Source organism: Myxine glutinosa, chromosome 14, assembly GCF_964187855.1.
Source record: "Myxine glutinosa chromosome 14, kmMyxGlut1.1, whole genome shotgun sequence".
Lineage (NCBI taxonomy): Eukaryota > Metazoa > Chordata > Myxini > Myxiniformes > Myxinidae > Myxine > Myxine glutinosa.
Window position 1 is genome coordinate 5066644 of NC_136274.1, and position 18583 is coordinate 5085226.

The following is an 18583-nucleotide window of genomic DNA, read 5'->3' on the forward strand; positions in this document are numbered from 1 at the left end:
GATGTCCTTTGTTTTCTAAGCCTCTCCTATCACATGCTAATTGATGCCCTTTGTTTTCTAAGCCTCTCCTAACACGTGCTAATTGATGCCCTTTGTTTTCTACGCCTCTCCTAACATGTGCTAATTGATGTCCTTTGTTTTCTAAGCCTCTCCTATCACATGCTAATTGATGCCCTTTGTTTTATAAGCCTCTCCTAACACGTGATAATTGATGCCCTTTGTTTTCTAAGCCTCTCCTAACACGTGCTAATTGATGCCCTTTGTTTTCTTAGCCTCTCCTAACACGTGCTAATTGATGTCCTTTGTTTTCTAAGCCTCTCCTAACACGTGATAATTGATGTCCTTTGTTTTCTAAGCCTCTCCTATCACATGCTAATTGATGCCCTTTGTTTTCTAAGCCTCTCCTAACACGTGCTAATTGATGCCCTTTGTTTTCTACGCCTCTCCTAACATGTGCTAATTGATGTCCTTTGTTTTCTAAGCCTCTCCTAACACGTGCTAATTGATGCCCTTTGTTTTCTAAGCCTCTCCTAACACGTGCTAATTGATGCCCTTTGTTTCCTAAGGCTCTCCTAACACGTGCTAATTGATGCCCTTTGTTTCCTAAGCCTCTCCTAACACGTGCTATTTGATGCCCTTTGTTTCCTAAGCCTCTCCTAACACGTGCTATTTGATGCCCTTTGTTTTCTAAGCCTCTCCTAACACGTGCTAATTGATGCCCTTTGTTTTCTCAGCCTCTCCCAACACATGCAAATTGATGCCCGTTGTTTACTAAGCCTCTCCTAACACGTGCTAATTGATGCCCTTTGTTTTCTAAGCCTCTCCTAACACGTGCTAATTGATGCCCTTTGTTTTCTAAGCCTCTCCTAACATGTGCTAATTATGCCCTATGTTTTCTAAGCCTCTCCTAACACGTGCTAATTGATGTCCTTTGTTTTCTAAGCCTCTCCTAACATGTGCTAATTGATGTCCTTTGTTTTCTAAGCCTCTCCTAACACGTGCTAATTGATGTCCTTTGTTTTCTAAGCCTCTCCTAACATGTGCTAATTGATGCCCTTTGTTTTCTAAGCCTCTCCTAACATGTGCTAATTATGCCCTATGTTTTCTAAGCCTCTCCTAACATGTGCTATTTGATGCCCTTTGTTTCCTAAGCCTCTCCTAACATGTGCTAATTATGCCCTATGTTTTCTAAGCCTCTCCTAACACGTGCTAATTGATGTCCTTTGTTTTCTAAGCCTCTCCTAACATGTGCTAATTGATGTCGTTTGTTTTCTAAGCCTCTCCTAACACGTGCTAATTGATGTCCTTTGTTTTCTAAGCCTCTCCTAACACGTGCTAATTGATGTCCTTTGTTTTCTAAGCCTCTCCTAACATGTGCTAATTGATGTCCTTTGTTTTCTAAGCCTCTCCTAACACGTGCTATTTGATGCCCTTTGTTTCCTAAGCCTCTCCTAACATGTGCTAATTGATGTCCTTTGTTTTCTAAGCCTCTCCTAACACGTGCTAATTGATGTCCTTTGTTTTCTAAGCCTCTCCTAACATGTGCTAATTGATGCCCTTTGTTTCCTAAGCCTCTCCTAACACGTGCTATTTGATGCCCTTTGTTTCCTAAGCCTCTCCTAACACGTGCTAATTGATGCCCTTTGTTTTCTAAGCCTCTCCTAACACGTGCTAATTGATGCCCTTTGTTTTCTAAGCCTCTCCTAACATGTGCTAATTGATGCCCTTTGTTTTATAAGCCTCTCCTAACACATGCTAATTGATGCCCTTTGTTTTCTAAGCCTCTCCTAACACGTGCTATTTGATGCCCTTTGTTTTCTAAGCCACTCCTAACACATGCTAATTGATGCCCTTTGTTTTCTAAGCCTCTCCTAACACGTGCTAATTGATGCCCTTTGTTTTATAAGCCTCTCCTAACACGTGCTAATTGTGCCCTTTGTTTTCTCAGCCTCTCCCAGCACATGCAAATTGATGCCCTTTGTTTTCTAAGCCTCTCCTAACACGTGCTAATTGATGCCCTTTGTTTTCTCAGCCTCTCCCAACAAATGCAAATTGATGCCCTTTGTTTACTAAGCCTCTCCTAACACGTGCTAATTGATGCCCTTTGTTTTCTAAGCCTCTCCTAACACATGCTAATTGATGTCCTTTGTTTTCTAAGCCTCTCCTAACACGTGCTAATTGATGCCCTTTGTTTTCTAAGCCTCTCCTAACATGTGCTAATTATGCCCTATGTTTTCTAAGCCTCTCCTAACACGTGCTAATTGATGTCCTTTGTTTTCTAAGCCTCTCCTAACATGTGCTAATTGATGTCCTTTGTTTTCTAAGCCTCTCCTAACATGTGCTAATTGATGCCCTTTGTTTTCTAAGCCTCTCCTAACATGTGCTAATTGATGTCCTTTGTTTTCTAAGCCTCTCCTAACATGTGCTAATTGATGCCCTATGTTTTCTAAGCCTCTCCTAACACGTGCTAATTGATGCCCTTTGTTTCCTAAGCCTCTCCTAACACGTGCTATTTGATGCCCTTTGTTTCCTAAGCCTCTCCTAACACGTGCTAATTGATGCCCTTTGTTTTCTAAGCCTCTCCTAACATGTGCTAATTGATGCCCTTTGTTTTCTAAGCCTCTCCTAACATGTGCTAATTGATGTCCTTTGTTTTCTAAGCCTCTCCTAACATGTGCTAATTGATGCCCTATGTTTTCTAAGCCTCTCCTAACATGTGCTAATTGATGCCCTATGTTTTCTAAGCCTCTCCTAACATGTGCTAATTGATGCCCTATGTTTTCTAAGCCTCTCCTAACACGTGCTAATTGATGTCCTTTGTTTTCTAAGCCTCTCCTAACATGTGCTAATTGATGCCCTATGTTTTCTAAGCCTCTCCTAACATGTGCTAATTGATGCCCTATGTTTTCTAAGCCTCTCCTAACATGTGCTAATTGATGTCCTTTGTTTTCTAAGCCTCTCCTAACATGTGCTAATTGATGCCCTATGTTTTCTAACCTCTCCTAACATGTGCTAATTGATGCCCTATGTTTTCTGAGCCTCTCCTAACACGTGCTAATTGATGCCCTATGTTTTCTAAGCCTCTCCTAACATGTGCTAATTGATGCCCTATGTTTTCTAAGCCTCTCCTAACACGTGCTAATTGATGCCCTTTGTTTTCTAAGCCTCTCCTAACATGTGCTAATTGATGTTATTTGTTTTCTAAGCCTTTCCTAACACGTGCTGTGATATTTGTTTTCTCGGCCTCTCCTCATGTCTTGCTCTCTCATCCTTTCTCATTCCCTTCAAGCTTCACATGTTCTTCCAGGAAGTCCCTCCTTTAGTACGGCAGATAGGTGCAGGAATTGTGCCTTTGATGATACAAGCATGGCATTTGGCACAGAGTCAGAGTTTGTCCTAAGAAAGATATTCGGCTATAGGGCCATCGCAGATTTGTCCTTTTTGGAAAGATGGCCGCCATTGTTGTCACAGGACAAATCTGCGATGGCCCTATAGCCAAAAATCTTTCTTACGACATACTCTGACTGTGTGCCAAATGCCATGCTTGTGTCGTCAAAGGCACAATTCTCCCAAATATTTCACCTATCTGCCGTACTACTTGTGAAACTGCCAAACTACAGGCTCACTGCTCATCCCTACTCCTTTGAGCTGTGCAGCCTGGGGGCACCACCACCTTAGGTAATCCTTCATCCCTGCCCATGATCTTTTGTCTGCTCATTAAACCTCCTTTAACTCTCCTCATCTATACTTGTGGGATGCTATGTTGCCTTTCCTCTTTTCTCTCTTCCTACTTTTCATCATACTAGGGCATGCCCGTACTATATATATATCTAAAATTATATCCCCCCCCTCTATTTACATGAAATGGTTTGGTCTGGTGGCAATCCCCCCCCTCTATTTACATGAAATGGTTTGGTCCATTCGCAAAGCCAAAGCGAACGGCTTGCGAGTACGGTGACAATCCCCCCCCTCTATTTACATGAAATGGTTTGGTCCAAAGCGAACGGCTTGCGAGTACGGTGACAATCCCCCCCCCCCCCCCCTCTATTTACATGAAATGGTTTGGTCCAAAGCGAACGGCTTGCGGAGTTTGGTAAAGAAATCGCCATAGCTCGGTAACTACTTGTCCGATTAATATGAAACCTTGAAAAGGCACATCCTCGGGTCCCCAGCAATATACCTGGCAAGTTTAAAGTATATCGGACCCGTGGTTGTCGAGAAACAGCGGTCACAGACACACAGACAAACACACACACACACACAGAGATTACTGGAATTATAGATAGATGACCTTTATCATGTTTGTCAGTGGGTTGCCTTCAACCAATACCACCTTACACTTCCAAGAGGCTAAACTTTGCAGATAAAAAGAAGGATTTCATTGCTTAAGTAGCTTCACATGAATAGGAGACCACTATTTGAAAATAAACTATGGTTAAAGAATGTTGTTGGCTGAACGGTTAAGATGGCTGCCTTGAGATCTTAGGGTCCTGATTTAGAGCTCCTGTCATGCCGTTCAATGAACTCAAGGTGGGGTGACTCAGCCTGTAATCCTTCCGAGGTTGGCAAAATGCGTGCCAGCTTACTGGTAACGGGCACAGGGGTGCTTCAGGACCTTTCAGTAGCAGAGTCAAAGTACTCACACTTAAACCAGGAAGGGTTACTGTATGGTTACATCAGTTTACCCCCTACACCGGTTACACTAAATTTGTTCCAGTTCGACTAAAGAGTTCCAGTCAGACTAAAGCGTTCCAATTAGACTAAAGAGTTCCAGTTAGACTAAAGCGTTCCAATTAGACTAAATAGTTCCAGTTAGACTAAAGCGTTCCAATTAGACTAAAGAGTTCCAGTTAGACTAAAGCGTTCCAATTGGACTAAAGAGATCCAATTAGACTAAAGCGTTCCAATTAGACTAAAGAGTTCCAGTTAGACTAAAGCGTTCCAATTAGACTAAAGAGTTCCAGTTAGACTAAAGAGTTCCAGTTAGACTAAAGAGTTCCAGTTAGACTAAAGAGTTCCAGTTAGACTAAAGAGTTCCAGTTAGACTAAAGAGTTCCAGTCAGACTAAAGAGTTCCAATTAGACTAAAGAGTTCCAGTTAGACTAAAGCATTCCAATTAGACTAAAGAGTTCCAGTTAGACTAAAGAGTTCCAGTTAGACTAAAGAGTTCCAGTCAGACTAAAGCGTTCCAATTAGACTAAAGAGTTCCAGTTAGACTAAAGAGTTCCAGTTCGACTAAAGAGTTCCAGTTAGACTAAAGCGTTCCAATTAGACTAAAGAGTTCCAGTTAGACTAAAGAGTTCCAATTACACTAAAGCGTTCCAGTTAGACTAAAGAGATCCATTTAGACTAAAGCGTTCCAGTTAGACTAAAGCGTTCCAGTTAGACTAAAGAGTTCCAGTTAGACTAAAGAGTTCCAGTCAGACTAAAAAGTTCCAGTCAGCCTAAAGAGTTCCAGTTAGACTAAAGAGTTCCAGTTAGACTAAAGAGTTCCAGTTAGACTAAAGAGTTCCAGTCAGACTAAAGAGTTCCAGTCAGACTAAAGCGTTCCAGTTAGACTAAAGCGTTCCAGTTAGACTAAAGCATTCCAATTAGACTAAAGCGTTCCAGTTAGACTAAAGAGTTCCAGTTAGACTAAAGAGTTCCAGTTGGACTAAAGCGTTCCAATTAGACTAAAGAGTTCCAGTTAGACTAAAGAGTTCCAGTTAGACTAAAGAGTTCCAGTTAGACTAAAGAGTTCCAGTTAGAATGAAGAGTTCCAGTTAGACTAAAGAGTACCAGTTAGACTAAAGAGTAGCAGTTAGACTAATTTTGTTCCACTTAGACTAAAGAGTACCAGTTAGACTAAAGAGTAGCAGTTAGACTAATTTTGTTCCACTTAGACTAAAGAGTTCCAGTTCGACTAAAGAGTTCCAGTTAGACTAAAGAGTACCAGTGAGACTAAAGAATTCCAGTTAGACTAAAGAGTACCAGTTAGACTAAAGAGTTCCAGTTAGAATGAAGAGTTCCAGTTAGACTAAAGAGTACCAGTTAGACTAAAGAGTACCAGTTAGACTAATTTTGTTCCACTTAGACTAAAGAGTACCAGTTAGACTAAAGAGTACCAGTTAGACTAAAGAGTTCCAGTTAGAATGAAGAGTTCCAGTTAGACTAAAGAGTACCAGTTAGACTAAAGAGTACCAGTTAGACTAATTTTGTTCCACTTAGACTAAAGAGTACCAGTTAGACTAAAGAGTACCAGTTAGACTAAAGAGTTCCAGTTAGAATGAAGAGTTCCAGTTAGACTAAAGAGTACCAGTTAGACTAAAGAGTTCCAGTTCGACTAATTTTGTTCCACTTAGACTAAAGAGTTCCAGTTACTCTAAAGAGTTCCAGTTAGTCTAAATTTGTTCCAGTTGGACTAAATTTGTTCCAGTTGTACTAAAGAGTTCCAGTTAGACTAAAGAGTACCAGTTAGACTAAAGAGTTCCAGTTAGAATGAAGAGTTCCAGTTAGACTAAAGAGTACCAGTTAGACTAAAGAGTACCAGTTAGACTAATTTTGTTCCACTTAGACTAAAGAGTACCAGTTAGACTAAAGAGTACCAGTTAGACTAAAGAGTACCAGTTAGACTAAAGAGTTCCAGTTAGAATGAAGAGTTCCAGTTAGACTAAAGAGTACCAGTTAGACTAAAGAGTTCCAGTTCGACTAATTTTGTTCCACTTAGACTAAAGAGTTCCAGTTACTCTAAAGAGTTCCAGTTAGTCTAAATTTGTTCCAGTTGGACTAAATTTGTTCCAGTTGTACTAAAGAGTTCCAGTTCGACTAAATTTGTTCCAGTTAGACTAAATTTGTTCCAGTTAGACTAAAGAGCTCCAGTTAGACTAAAGAGCTCCAGTTAGACTAAAGAGTTCCAGTGAGACTAAAGAGTTCCAGTTCGACTAAAGAGTTCCAGTGAGACTAAAGAGTTCCAGCTAGACTAAATTTGTTCCAGTTAGACTAAATTTGTTTCAGTTAGACTAAAGAGCTCCAGTTAGATTAAAGAGTTCCAGTTAGACTAAAGAGTTCCAGTGAGACTAAAGAGTTCCAGTTTGTCTAAAGAGTTCCAGTTATATTAAATTTGTTCCAGTTAGACTAAATTTGTTCCAGTTGGACTAAATTTGTTCCAGTTAGACTAAAGAGTTCCAGTTAGACTAAAGAGTTCCAGTTAGTCGAAAGAGTTCCAGTTATATTAAATTTGTTCCAGTTAGACTAAATTTGTTCCAGTTGGACTAAATTTGTTCCAGTTAGACTAAAGAGTTCCAGTTAGACTAAAGAGTTCCAGTTAGACTAAAGAGTTCCAGTTAGTCTAAACTCTAAAGAGTTCCAGTTATATTAAATTTGTTCCAGTTAGACTAAATTTGTTCCAGTTAGACTAAATTTGCTCCAGTTAGACTAAAGAGCTCCAGTTAGACTAAAGATTTCCAGTTAGACTAAAGAGTTCCAGTTAGACTAAAGAGTTCCAGTTAGTCGAAAGAGTTCCAGTTATTCGAAAGAGTTCCGGTTAGTCGAAAGAGTTCCAGTTAGTCAAAATAGTTCCAGTTAGTCGAAAGAGTTCCAGTTAGTCGAAAGAGTTCCAGTTGGATTAAATTTGTTCCAGTTAGACTAAATTTGTTCCACTTGGACTGAAGAGTTCCAGTGAGACTAAAGAGTTCCAGTTAGTATAAATTTGTTTCAGTTGTACTAAATTTGTTCCCGTTGGACTAAAGAGTTCCAGTTTGACTAAATGAGTTTCAGTGAGACTAAAGAGTTCCAGTTAGACTAAATGAGTGTCAGTGAGACTAAAGAGTTCCAGTTAGTCGAAAGAGTTCCAGTTATTCGAAAGAGTTCCAGTTAGTCGAAAGTGTTCCAGTTCATCGAAAGAGTTCCAGTTAGTCGAAAGAGTTCCAGTTGGATTAAATTAGTTCCAGTTAGACTAAATTTGTTCCACTTAGACTGAAGAGTTCCATTGAGACTAAAGAGTTCCAGTTAGTCTAAATTTGTTCCAGTTAGACTAAATTTGTTCCAGTTAGACTAAATTTGTTCCAGTTAGACTAAATTTGCTCCAGTTAGACTAAAGAGCTCCAGTTAGACTAAAGATTTCCAGTTAGACTAAAGAGTTCCATTGAGACTAAAGAGTTCCAGTTAGTCTAAAGAGTTCCAGTTATATTAAATTTGTTCCAGTTAGACTAAATTTGTTCCAGTTAGACTAAATTTGTTCCAGTTAGACTAAAGCGTTCCAGTTAGACTAAAGAGTTCCGGTGAGACTAAAGAGTTCCTGTTAGTCTAAAGGGTTGCAGTTAGTCTAAAGAGTTCCAGTTAGACTACATTTGTTCCAATTAGATTAAACTTGTTCCAGTTAGTCTAAAGAGTTCCAGTTATATTAAATTTGGTCCAGTTAGACTAAAGAGTTCCAGTTAGACTACATTTGTTCCAGTTAGATTACATTTGTTCCAGTTAGACTAAAGAGTTCCAGTTAGACTAAAGAGTTCCAGTTAGACTAAATTTGTTCCAGTTAGACTAAAGAGTTCCAGTTAGACTAAAGAGTTCCAGTTAGACTAAATTTGTTCCAGTTAGACTAAATAGTTCCCGTTGGACAAAAGAGTTCAAGTTAAACTAAATTTGTTCCAGTTAGACTAAATTTGTTCCAGTTAGACTAAATTTGTTCCAGTTAGTCTAAAGAGTTTCAGTTAGACTAAATTTGTTCCAGTTAGACTAAATTTGTTCCAGTTAGTCTAAAGAGTTTCAATTAGACTAAATTTGTGCCAGTTAGATTTAATTTGTTCCAGTTACACTAAATCTGTTCCAGTTAGACTAAATTTGTTCCAGTTAGACTAAATTTGTTCCAGTTAGACTAAAGAGTTCCCGTTAGACTAAAGAGTTCCTGTTAGACTAAATTTGTTCCAGTTAGACTAAATTTGTTCCAGTTAGACTAAACTTGTTCCAGTTAGACTAAACTTGTTCCAGTTAGACTAAATTTGTTCCATTGAGACTAAATTTGTTCCAGTTCGACTAAAGAGTTCCAGTTAGACGAAAGAGTTCCAGTTAGACTAAGCTTGTTCCATTTAGACTAAATTTGTTCCAGTTAGACTAAATTTGTTCCAGTTAGACTAAATTTGTTCCAGTTAGACTAAATTTGTTCCAGTTAGACTAAATTTGTTCCAGTTAGACTAAGCTTGTTCCATTTAGACTAAACTTGTTCCAGTTAGACTAAACTTGTTCCAGTTAGACTAAATTTGTTCCAGTTAGACTAAATTTGTTCCAGTTAGACTAAACTTGTTCCAGTTAGACTAAATTTGTTCCAGTTAGACTAAATTTGTTCCAGTTAGACTAAATTTGTTCCAGTTAGACTAAGCTTGTTCCATTTAGACTAAACTTGTTTCAGTTAGACTAAACTTGTTCCAGTTAGACTAAATTTGTTCCAGTTAGACTAAATTTGTTCCAGTTAGACTAAAGAGTTCCAGTTAGACTAAATTTGTTCCAGTTAGACTAAATAGTTCCCGTTGGACAAAAGAGTTCAAGTTAAACTAAATTTGTTCCAGTTAGACTAAATTTGTTCCAGTTAGACTAAATTTGTTCCAGTTAGTCTAAAGAGTTTCAATTAGACTAAATTTGTGCCAGTTAGATTTAATTTGTTCCAGTTACACTAAATCTGTTCCAGTTAGACTAAATTTGTTCCAGTTAGACTAAATTTGTTCCAGTTAGACTAAAGAGTTCCCGTTAGACTAAAGAGTTCCTGTTAGACTAAATTTGTTCCAGTTAGACTAAATTTGTTCCAGTTAGACTAAACTTGTTCCAGTTAGACTAAATTTGTTCCATTGAGACTAAATTTGTTCCAGTTCGACTAAAGAGTTCCAGTTAGACGAAAGAGTTCCAGTTAGACTAAGCTTGTTCCATTTAGACTAAATTTGTTCCAGTTAGACTAAATTTGTTCCAGTTAGACTAAATTTGTTCCAGTTAGACTAAATTTGTTCCAGTTAGACTAAATTTGTTCCAGTTAGACTAAGCTTGTTCCATTTAGACTAAACTTGTTCCAGTTAGACTAAACTTGTTCCAGTTAGACTAAATTTGTTCCAGTTAGACTAAATTTGTTCCAGTTAGACTAAACTTGTTCCAGTTAGACTAAATTTGTTCCAGTTAGACTAAATTTGTTCCAGTTAGACTAAATTTGTTCCAGTTAGACTAAGCTTGTTCCATTTAGACTAAACTTGTTCCAGTTAGACTAAATTTGTTCCAGTTAGACTAAATTTGTTCCAGTTAGACTAAATTTGTTCCAGTTAGACTAAGCTTGTTCCATTTAGACTAAATTTGTTCCAGTTAGACTAAATTTGTTCCAGTTAGACTAAACTTGTTCCAGTTAGACTAAATTTGTTCCAGTTAGACTAAATTTGTTCCAGTTAGACTAAATTTGTTCCAGTTAGACTAAATTTGTTCCAGTTAGACTAAACTTGTTCCAGTTAGACTAAATTTGTTCCAGTTAGACTAAATTTGTTCCAGTTAGACTAAGCTTGTTCCATTTAGACTAAACTTGTTCCAGTTAGACTAAACTTGTTCCAGTTAGACTAAATTTGTTCCAGTTAGACTAAATTTGTTCCAGTTAGACTAAAGAGTTCCAGTTAGACTAAATTTGTTCCAGTTAGACTAAATAGTTCCCGTTGGACAAAAGAGTTCAAGTTAAACTAAATTTGTTCCAGTTAGACTAAATTTGTTCCAGTTAGACTAAATTTGTTCCAGTTAGACTAAATTTGTTCCAGTTAGACTAAGCTTGTTCCATTTAGACTAAACTTGTTCCAGTTAGACTAAACTTGTTCCAGTTAGACTAAATTTGTTCCAGTTAGTCTAAATTTGTTCCAGTTAGACTAAACTTGTTCCAGTTAGACTAAATTTGTTCCAGTTAGACTAAATTTGTTCCAGTTAGACTAAATTTGTTCCAGTTAGACTAAGCTTGTTCCATTTAGACTAAACTTGTTCCAGTTAGACTAAACTTGTTCCAGTTAGACTAAATTTGTTCCAGTTAGACTAAATTGGTTCCAGTTAGGCTAAACTTGTTCCAGTTAGACTAAACTTGTTCCAGTTAGACTAAATTTGTTCCAGTTAGACTAAATTGGTTCCAGTTAGGCTAAACTTGTTCCAGTTAGACTAAATTTGTTCCAGTTAGACTAAATTTGTTCCAGTTAGACTAAATTTGTTCCAGTTAGACTAAAGAGTTCCAGTTAGACTAAATTTGTTCCAGTTAGACTAAATAGTTCCCGTTGGACAAAAGAGTTCAAGTTAAACTAAATTTGTTCCAGTTAGACTAAATTTGTTCCAGTTAGACTAAATTTGTTCCAGTTAGTCTAAAGAGTTTCAGTTAGACTAAATTTGTTCCAGTTAGTCTAAAGAGTTTCAATTAGACTAAATTTGTGCCAGTTAGATTTAATTTGTTCCAGTTACACTAAATCTGTTCCAGTTAGACTAAATTTGTTCCAGTTAGACTAAATTTGTTCCAGTTAGACTAAAGAGTTCCCGTTAGACTAAAGAGTTCCAGTTAGACGAAAGAGTTCCAGTTAGACTAAGCTTGTTCCATTTAGACTAAATCTGTTCCAGTTAGACTAAATTTGTTCCAGTTAGACTAAATTTGTTCCAGTTAGACTAAATTTGTTCCAGTTAGACTAAATTTGTTCCAGTTAGACTAAGCTTGTTCCATTTAGACTAAACTTGTTCCAGTTAGACTAAACTTGTTCCAGTTAGACTAAATTTGTTCCAGTTAGACTAAATTTGTTCCAGTTAGACTAAACTTGTTCCAGTTAGACTAAATTTGTTCCAGTTAGTCTAAATTTGTTCCAGTTAGACTAAACTTGTTCCAGTTAGACTAAATTTGTTCCAGTTAGACTAAATTTGTTCCAGTTAGACTAAACTTGTTCCAGTTAGACTAAATTTGTGCTGGAGCTCCATATTGATCTGAACCACTCAAGTGTTGGTTGATTTGTAAATTGTGGGGTTGATTCATGTTCATGCCGATGGGGTTCACCTGGGTATCTCTTCCTAATTGCTCAGAATTGTTGAGGGAGCGTATACGTTAAAGGTGAAGGTATGTGATGTCCTATTATGTTAACCAATCAGGGCCGGCTGATCGATTGACCGGCAACGATTGAATAAAGCAATAAGATGTCACCGATGAAATCAACATAACATTGACTGAGGTACTGTATGCCAATCGCCATGGGAAGCAAGGAGAAGCCAACGTTTCAGCCATTAACCTTTCATTGGAGCAAAAGTTGGCAGGATCTTTTTGCACCCTTCAGGTGGAAAGGTGTGAGCTTTCTTTCCCTCCGATGAAGGATTAATGCACAAAATGGCAGCTTTTCCTTGCTTCCCAGAGCAGTTGGCAAACCAAAATCGATTCCCTTTTGATTCCATCCATCGTTCCACCTGTGAGACGACCCAGATCGACAGGAGCCTTCACCAGCAAAGATAGTTATTCATTCTACTTTGAAGTTTGTGATTGGTCTGGAAGGTAGAGGAATCATCCCATGGCAGCATAGCGATCAAACACAAAATGATATACGTTGCAGGTTTTGCATTTGAAAGGTAAAAACCGGTATAGGTATACGTGATAACGATAACATCACTTACTTTATTCTATACCAGCAGGTGTACACGGTGTTACCTGGTGCTGTTCTATTCCTGTACATAGCATTAGCAGGGGTACACGGTGTTACCTGGTGCTGTTCTAATCCTGTATATAGCATTAGCATGGGTACATGGTGTTACCTGGTGCTGTTATAATCCTGTATATAGCATTAGCATGGGTACCTGGTGTTACCTGGTGCTGTTCTAATCCTGTATATAGCATTAGCATGGGTACATGGTGTTACCTGGTGCTGTTATAATCCTGTATATAGCATTAGCATGGGTACCTGGTGTTACCTGGTGCTGTTCTAATCCTGTATATAGCATTAGCAGTGGTACATGGTGTTACCTGGTGCTGTTCTATTCCTGTATATAGCATTAGCATGGGTACATGGTGTTACCTGGTGCTGTTCTAATCCTGTATATAGCATTAGCATGGGTACATGGTGTTACCTGGTGCTGTTATAATCCTGTATATAGCATTAGCATGGGTACCTGGTGTTACCTGGTGCTGTTCTAATCCTGTATATAGCATTAGCAGTGGTACATGGTGTTACCTGGTGCTGTTCTAATCCTGTATATAGCATTAGCATGGGTACATGGTGTTACCTGGTGCTGTTCTAATCCTGTATATAGCATTAGCATGGGTACATGGTGTTACCTGGTGCTGTTCTAATCCTGTATATAGCATTAGCAGTGGTACATGGTGTTACCTGGTGCTGTTCTAATCCTGTATATAGCATTAGCAGTGGTACATGGTGTTACCTGGTGCTGTTCTATTCCTGTATATAGCATTAGCAGGGGTACACGGTGTTACCTGGTGCTGTTCTAATCCTGTATATAGCATTAGCAGTGGTACATGGTGTTACCTGGTGCTGTTCTAATCCTGTATATAGCATTAGCAGGGGTACACGGTGTTACCTGGTGCTGTTCTAATCCTGTATATAGCATTAGCATGGGTACCTGGTGTTACCTGGTGCTGTTTTAATCCTGTATATAGAGCATTAGCATGGGTACATGGTGTTACCTGGTGCTGTTCTAATCCTGTATATAGTATTAGCATGGGTACACGGTGTTAACTGGTGCTGTTCTAATCCTGTATATAGCATTAGCATGGGTACCTGGTGTTACCTGGTGCTGTTTTAATCCTGTATATATAGCATTAGCATGGGTACATGGTGTTACCTGGTGCTGCTCTAATCCTGTATATAGCATTAGCATGGGTACATGGTGTTACCTGGTGCTGTTCTAATCCTGTATATAGCATTAGCAGGGGTACACGGTGTTAACTGGTGCTGTTCTAATCCTGTATATAGCATTAGCAGGGGTACCTGGTGTTACCTGGTGCTGCTCTAATCCTGTATATAGCATTAGCATGGGTACACGTTGTTACCTGGTGCTGTTTTAATCCTGTATATATAGCATTAGCATGGGTACATGGTGTTACCTGGTGCTGTTCTAATCCTGGATATAGCATTAGCAGGGGTACACGGTGTTACCTGGTGCTGTTCTAATCCTGTATATAGCATTAGCATGGGTACACGGTGTTAACTGGTACTGTTCTAATCCTGTATATAGCATTAGCAGGGGTACCTGGTGTTACCTGGTGCTGTTCTAATCCTGTATATAGCATTAGCATGGGTACACGGTGTTACCTGGTGCTGTTATAATCCTGTATATAGCATTAGCATGGGTACATGGTGTTACCTGGTGCTGTTTTAATCCTTTATATATAGCATTAGCAGGGGTACACGGTGTTACCTGGTGCTGTTCTAATCCTGTATATAGCATTAGCAGGGGTACACGGTGTTAACTGGTGCTGTTCTAATCCTGTATTTAGCATTAGCAGTGGTACATGGTGTTACCTGGTGCTGTTCTATTCCTGTATATAGCATTAGCATGGGTACATGGTGTTACCTGGTGCTGTTCTAATCCTGTATATAGCATTAGCAGTGGTACATGGTGTTACCTCGTGCTGTTCTAATCCTGTATATAGCATTAGCAGGGGTACACGGTGTTACCTGGTGCTGTTCTAATCCTGGATATAGCATTAGCAGGGGTACACGGTGTTACCTGGTGCTGTTCTATTCCTGTACATAGCATTAGCAGGGGTACACGGTGTTACCTGGTGCTGTTCTAATCCTGTATATAGCATTAGCAGGGGTACACGGTGTTACCTGGTGCTGTTCTAATCCTGGATATAGCATTAGCAGGGGTACACGGTGTTACCTGGTGCTGTTCTAATCCTGTACAGAGCATTAGCAGGGGTACACGGTGTTACCTGGTGCTGTTGTAATCCTGTATATAGCATTAGCATGGGTACATGGTGTTACCTGGTGCTGTTCTATTCCTGTACATAGCATTAGCAGGGGTACACCGTGTTACCTGGTGCTGTTCTACTCCTGTATATGTAACTAGCAGGACCGCTTCAGGAATTCTTTTATTATTTGTGTTCAAATGTCTAGTAATTGTTTTGTATTTATCTATGCGAATATGTACTTGTATATAACTGCCATTAATCAAAAAGGCTTAGGCACTATAGAGCGATTAAAAAAAAAAAAATTCAAAAGAATGAACGAACTAATTAAAAAATAAAGTTTTTTTTTTTTTTTGCTTGAAACACCCCCAGGCACTCACTGACGAGCCTCTGAAAGTTTGACGAAGATCCGTTCAGCTATCTCTGAGAAAAATGGCGACACACAGACAGAAAGACCAATGGCTCTCAAATGTAGTAGATTAGCATGGGTACCTGGTGTTGCCCGATGCTGTTCTAATCGTGTGGGCATTTTGAAGAAATTTGTTTTATGTTTTTTTGTGGGGGCCTAAAACAATTCCCTACAACAACTAATTAATGGGGTCGGGGATAATTTAATTTTACCTTTCGCATAGGTGAAGGTACTTTTAACATAGTACTTATGCACTACAGAACAACAACAACAAACAACATGCATTTTAAGGCCATTTTCCCTGCTAGACCGGTTAGCCTTGCGGTCCCCATGACAATCTTCTCCATTTTGCCCTATTTTTGGAAATCTCTCCTTGTTAACCTCCTTGTCCGCATTTCTTCTTCCACCATCTTTAGCCAAGACTTTCTCGGTCTTCCCCGTCCTCTACTTCCTTCTACATTCATTTCTATGACTCTTCTCAACCAGTCACTTTCATACTTCCTCAACACATGACCAAACCATCTCAACCTGTTCCTCTTCACAGCATCAATCCCAGGCTCTATTCCCATCATCTTTCGCAATTCATCATTTGTCTTCCTCTCTCTCAAAGATACTCCGCACATCCACCGAACCATTCCCATTTCCACCCTTTCCAGCCTTCATTGCTGCTCAACGTTCATTACCCATGTCTCGCTCCCATAAATCATAACACTTCTCACATGCAGCGTACACCTTTCCCTTAATCTTCAACGACACTCCCCTCCTCGTCAGCACGTCACTCAGTTCCCGAAACTTCTTCCATGCACATCTCACTCTAGCAACCGTTGCCATGTCTGATCCACCTTCTCCATTCAGCATGTCTCCGAGGTAGCAAAATGATTTCACACCTTCCAGCTTCACGCCGTCTCCAAGATACAACTCAAGATTTCCTCCATCTGCAGCTCCCTCTGTGCACACCTAACATTTGAATGTAGCTGCCACACTGGTTAATGACCCTCTCAGACCACTACATTTTTGATAAACCCACTCGGCGCAGATTGTACCTTGAATGGAGTTCACTCCGACACCCTTCCTGCACACAGCACATGGCCACTTCCCAGTTCTTTCCACCTCACCACATGCTTTACCACTTGCCATCACCTTTGACTTTCCTATATTCACCTTTAGACCTTTTGTCTCCATACATTCCTTCCACTTGTTCATCTTTTCCTTCAGTCCATCCATACTTTCCGCAATCAACACCAGATCATCTGCATACAACAACTCCCACGGTAAACCCTCTCTCTAAAATCTCTCCGACTCTCTGGAAAATCCTCTCTATCTCTTTGCTGATGACTCCACTCTCTGCCGCTCCATGCCTCTTCCCTCAGATCGGCAGTCTGCAGCCTCCTCACTCTCTGAAGACCTGGACAAAATCACAGACTGGTCAAACAAGTGGAACATGTCTTTCAATCCTGACAAATCTCACTCTCTTACTATGTCTCTCCGAAAAGATCGACTGGACAACCCTCCCATCTACTTTCTCAACAATCCTCTCCAAGAAGTTCTGTCGCTCAAGCTTTTGGGTCTCACTATCTGCCATGATCTTTCTTGGGAAAACCACATTTCCAAGCTGGCCTCCAAAGCCAGTCGCCGACTGGGCATCCTCCGTCGTGCGAAGTCCTTCCTCGGCACACCTGAGCTCCTCACCACATACAAGGCTTTCATCCGCAGCTCAATGGAATACTGTTCTCCCCTATGGGCTGGTGCTCCTGCCTCACACCTGGCTCGGCTTCACGCTGTTGAATCCAAAGCTTTCAAAATCATTGGAATCTCCCGCGATGAAGCTATCTCTGAGGGCCTTTCACTCACTCACCGCAGGCAGGTAGGTGGTCTTTCTGTCTTCTACCGACTCCTCTCCGGCCTTGCTCCCCCAGCTCTCTCTGTGCGCTGTCCCCCAAATATTCCTACAGGTCGCACAAGATCTGCCAGCAACCCTCTGATGGTTAAACTGCCGAAATCTCGGCTCTCTGCTCACCTTCACTCTTTCATTCCTCTTTTCTCCCGCCTCTGGAACAAACTCCCACACTCCCTTCAATCCCTCTCCTCCCTCCGGGTCTTTAAAACAGCTGTTCACCACCATCTCTTATCTTCCCCCATCCAAAACCTTGATCTTTTCTACCCCCACTAATTCACCCCAGATCCACCTTGTTTGAAATTCCAACTTCTTTCCTGGAAATCCTGGCAGTGTCCATATGTTTATACCTCTCCCACCCCCCCCCCCCTTCATATGCCTCCCCCCCAAAGCCCTCTCCCTCCCACAGATCTCTCGATGTCTCCATGTCCCTCGGTCCCTGCTCTCAAATGTTGTGTTTGTGTCCTTCCCCCTCTCTCCCCATCTTGTCTACCGCTCCCGATGTTATTTGTTTTATGTGTCTGTTTGTCTTTCTGTGTGATTAATGTTCGCTCTTTCACGAGCCTCGATCTTGTATACAAAAAAAAACAAACAAACAAAAAAAAAACCCTCCTTTACGTTCTGAGCCAGCACCATCCATCACAGCTTTTTTTTTTTTGTTTTGTTTTGTTTTGTATACTGAATCGAGGCTCGTGAAAGAGCTAACATTAACTTCACAAACAAATCGACCAGACAAACAAAATACACAAAACGAGGGAGCGGAAGACAAGATGGGGAGAAAAGGGGAAGCACACACACACACAACATCCGAGAGCAGGGAGATGTGTGGAAGGGAGAGGGCCCGGGGGGAGGAGGCGTGGGAAGTGGGCGGGGGGGGGGGGGGGGAGGGAGAAGTATAAAGCACAAGGACACCAAGGACTTACAGGACAAAAGTTGGTATTTCAAAAAGTGGAATTGGGGTGAAATTAGCAGGGGTAGAAAAGATCAAGGTTTTGGATGGGGGAAGATAAGAGATGGTGGTGAACAGCTGTTTTAAAGACTTGGAGGGTGGAGTGGGATTGAAGAGAGTGAGGGAGTTTGTTCCAGAGGCGGGAGAAAAGAGGAATGAAGGAGTGAAGGTGAGCAGAGAGTCTTGATTTTGGCAGTTTAACCAAAAGAGGGTTGCAGGCAGATCTTGTGCGACCTGTAGGAATGTAGTAGAAATGTAGGTTGCAGAGCTACAAATAGTAGTGGACTTAGTACCGACCCCTGATACACTCCCACCTTCACCTCAAACTCACCACTGTTCCCATCCTTCGTCCTTACAGCTGTGCGTGCTCTTTTGTACATTGCAATCACGACTCTGATCAACCATGCCTTCACTTCTAACTTCCTCAATGCCCATGTCAATACTTCGCGTGGAACCCTATCGAAT

General features: G+C 40.3%; 1 long non-coding RNA gene across 2 annotated transcripts in view; it reads right to left on the reverse strand.

Moving 5' to 3' along the window:
- The window catches only part of LOC137417191 (uncharacterized), a 38402-nt gene that overhangs the window by 18593 nt on the left and 1226 nt on the right, over positions 1-18583 (reverse strand). The window lies entirely within an intron of this gene.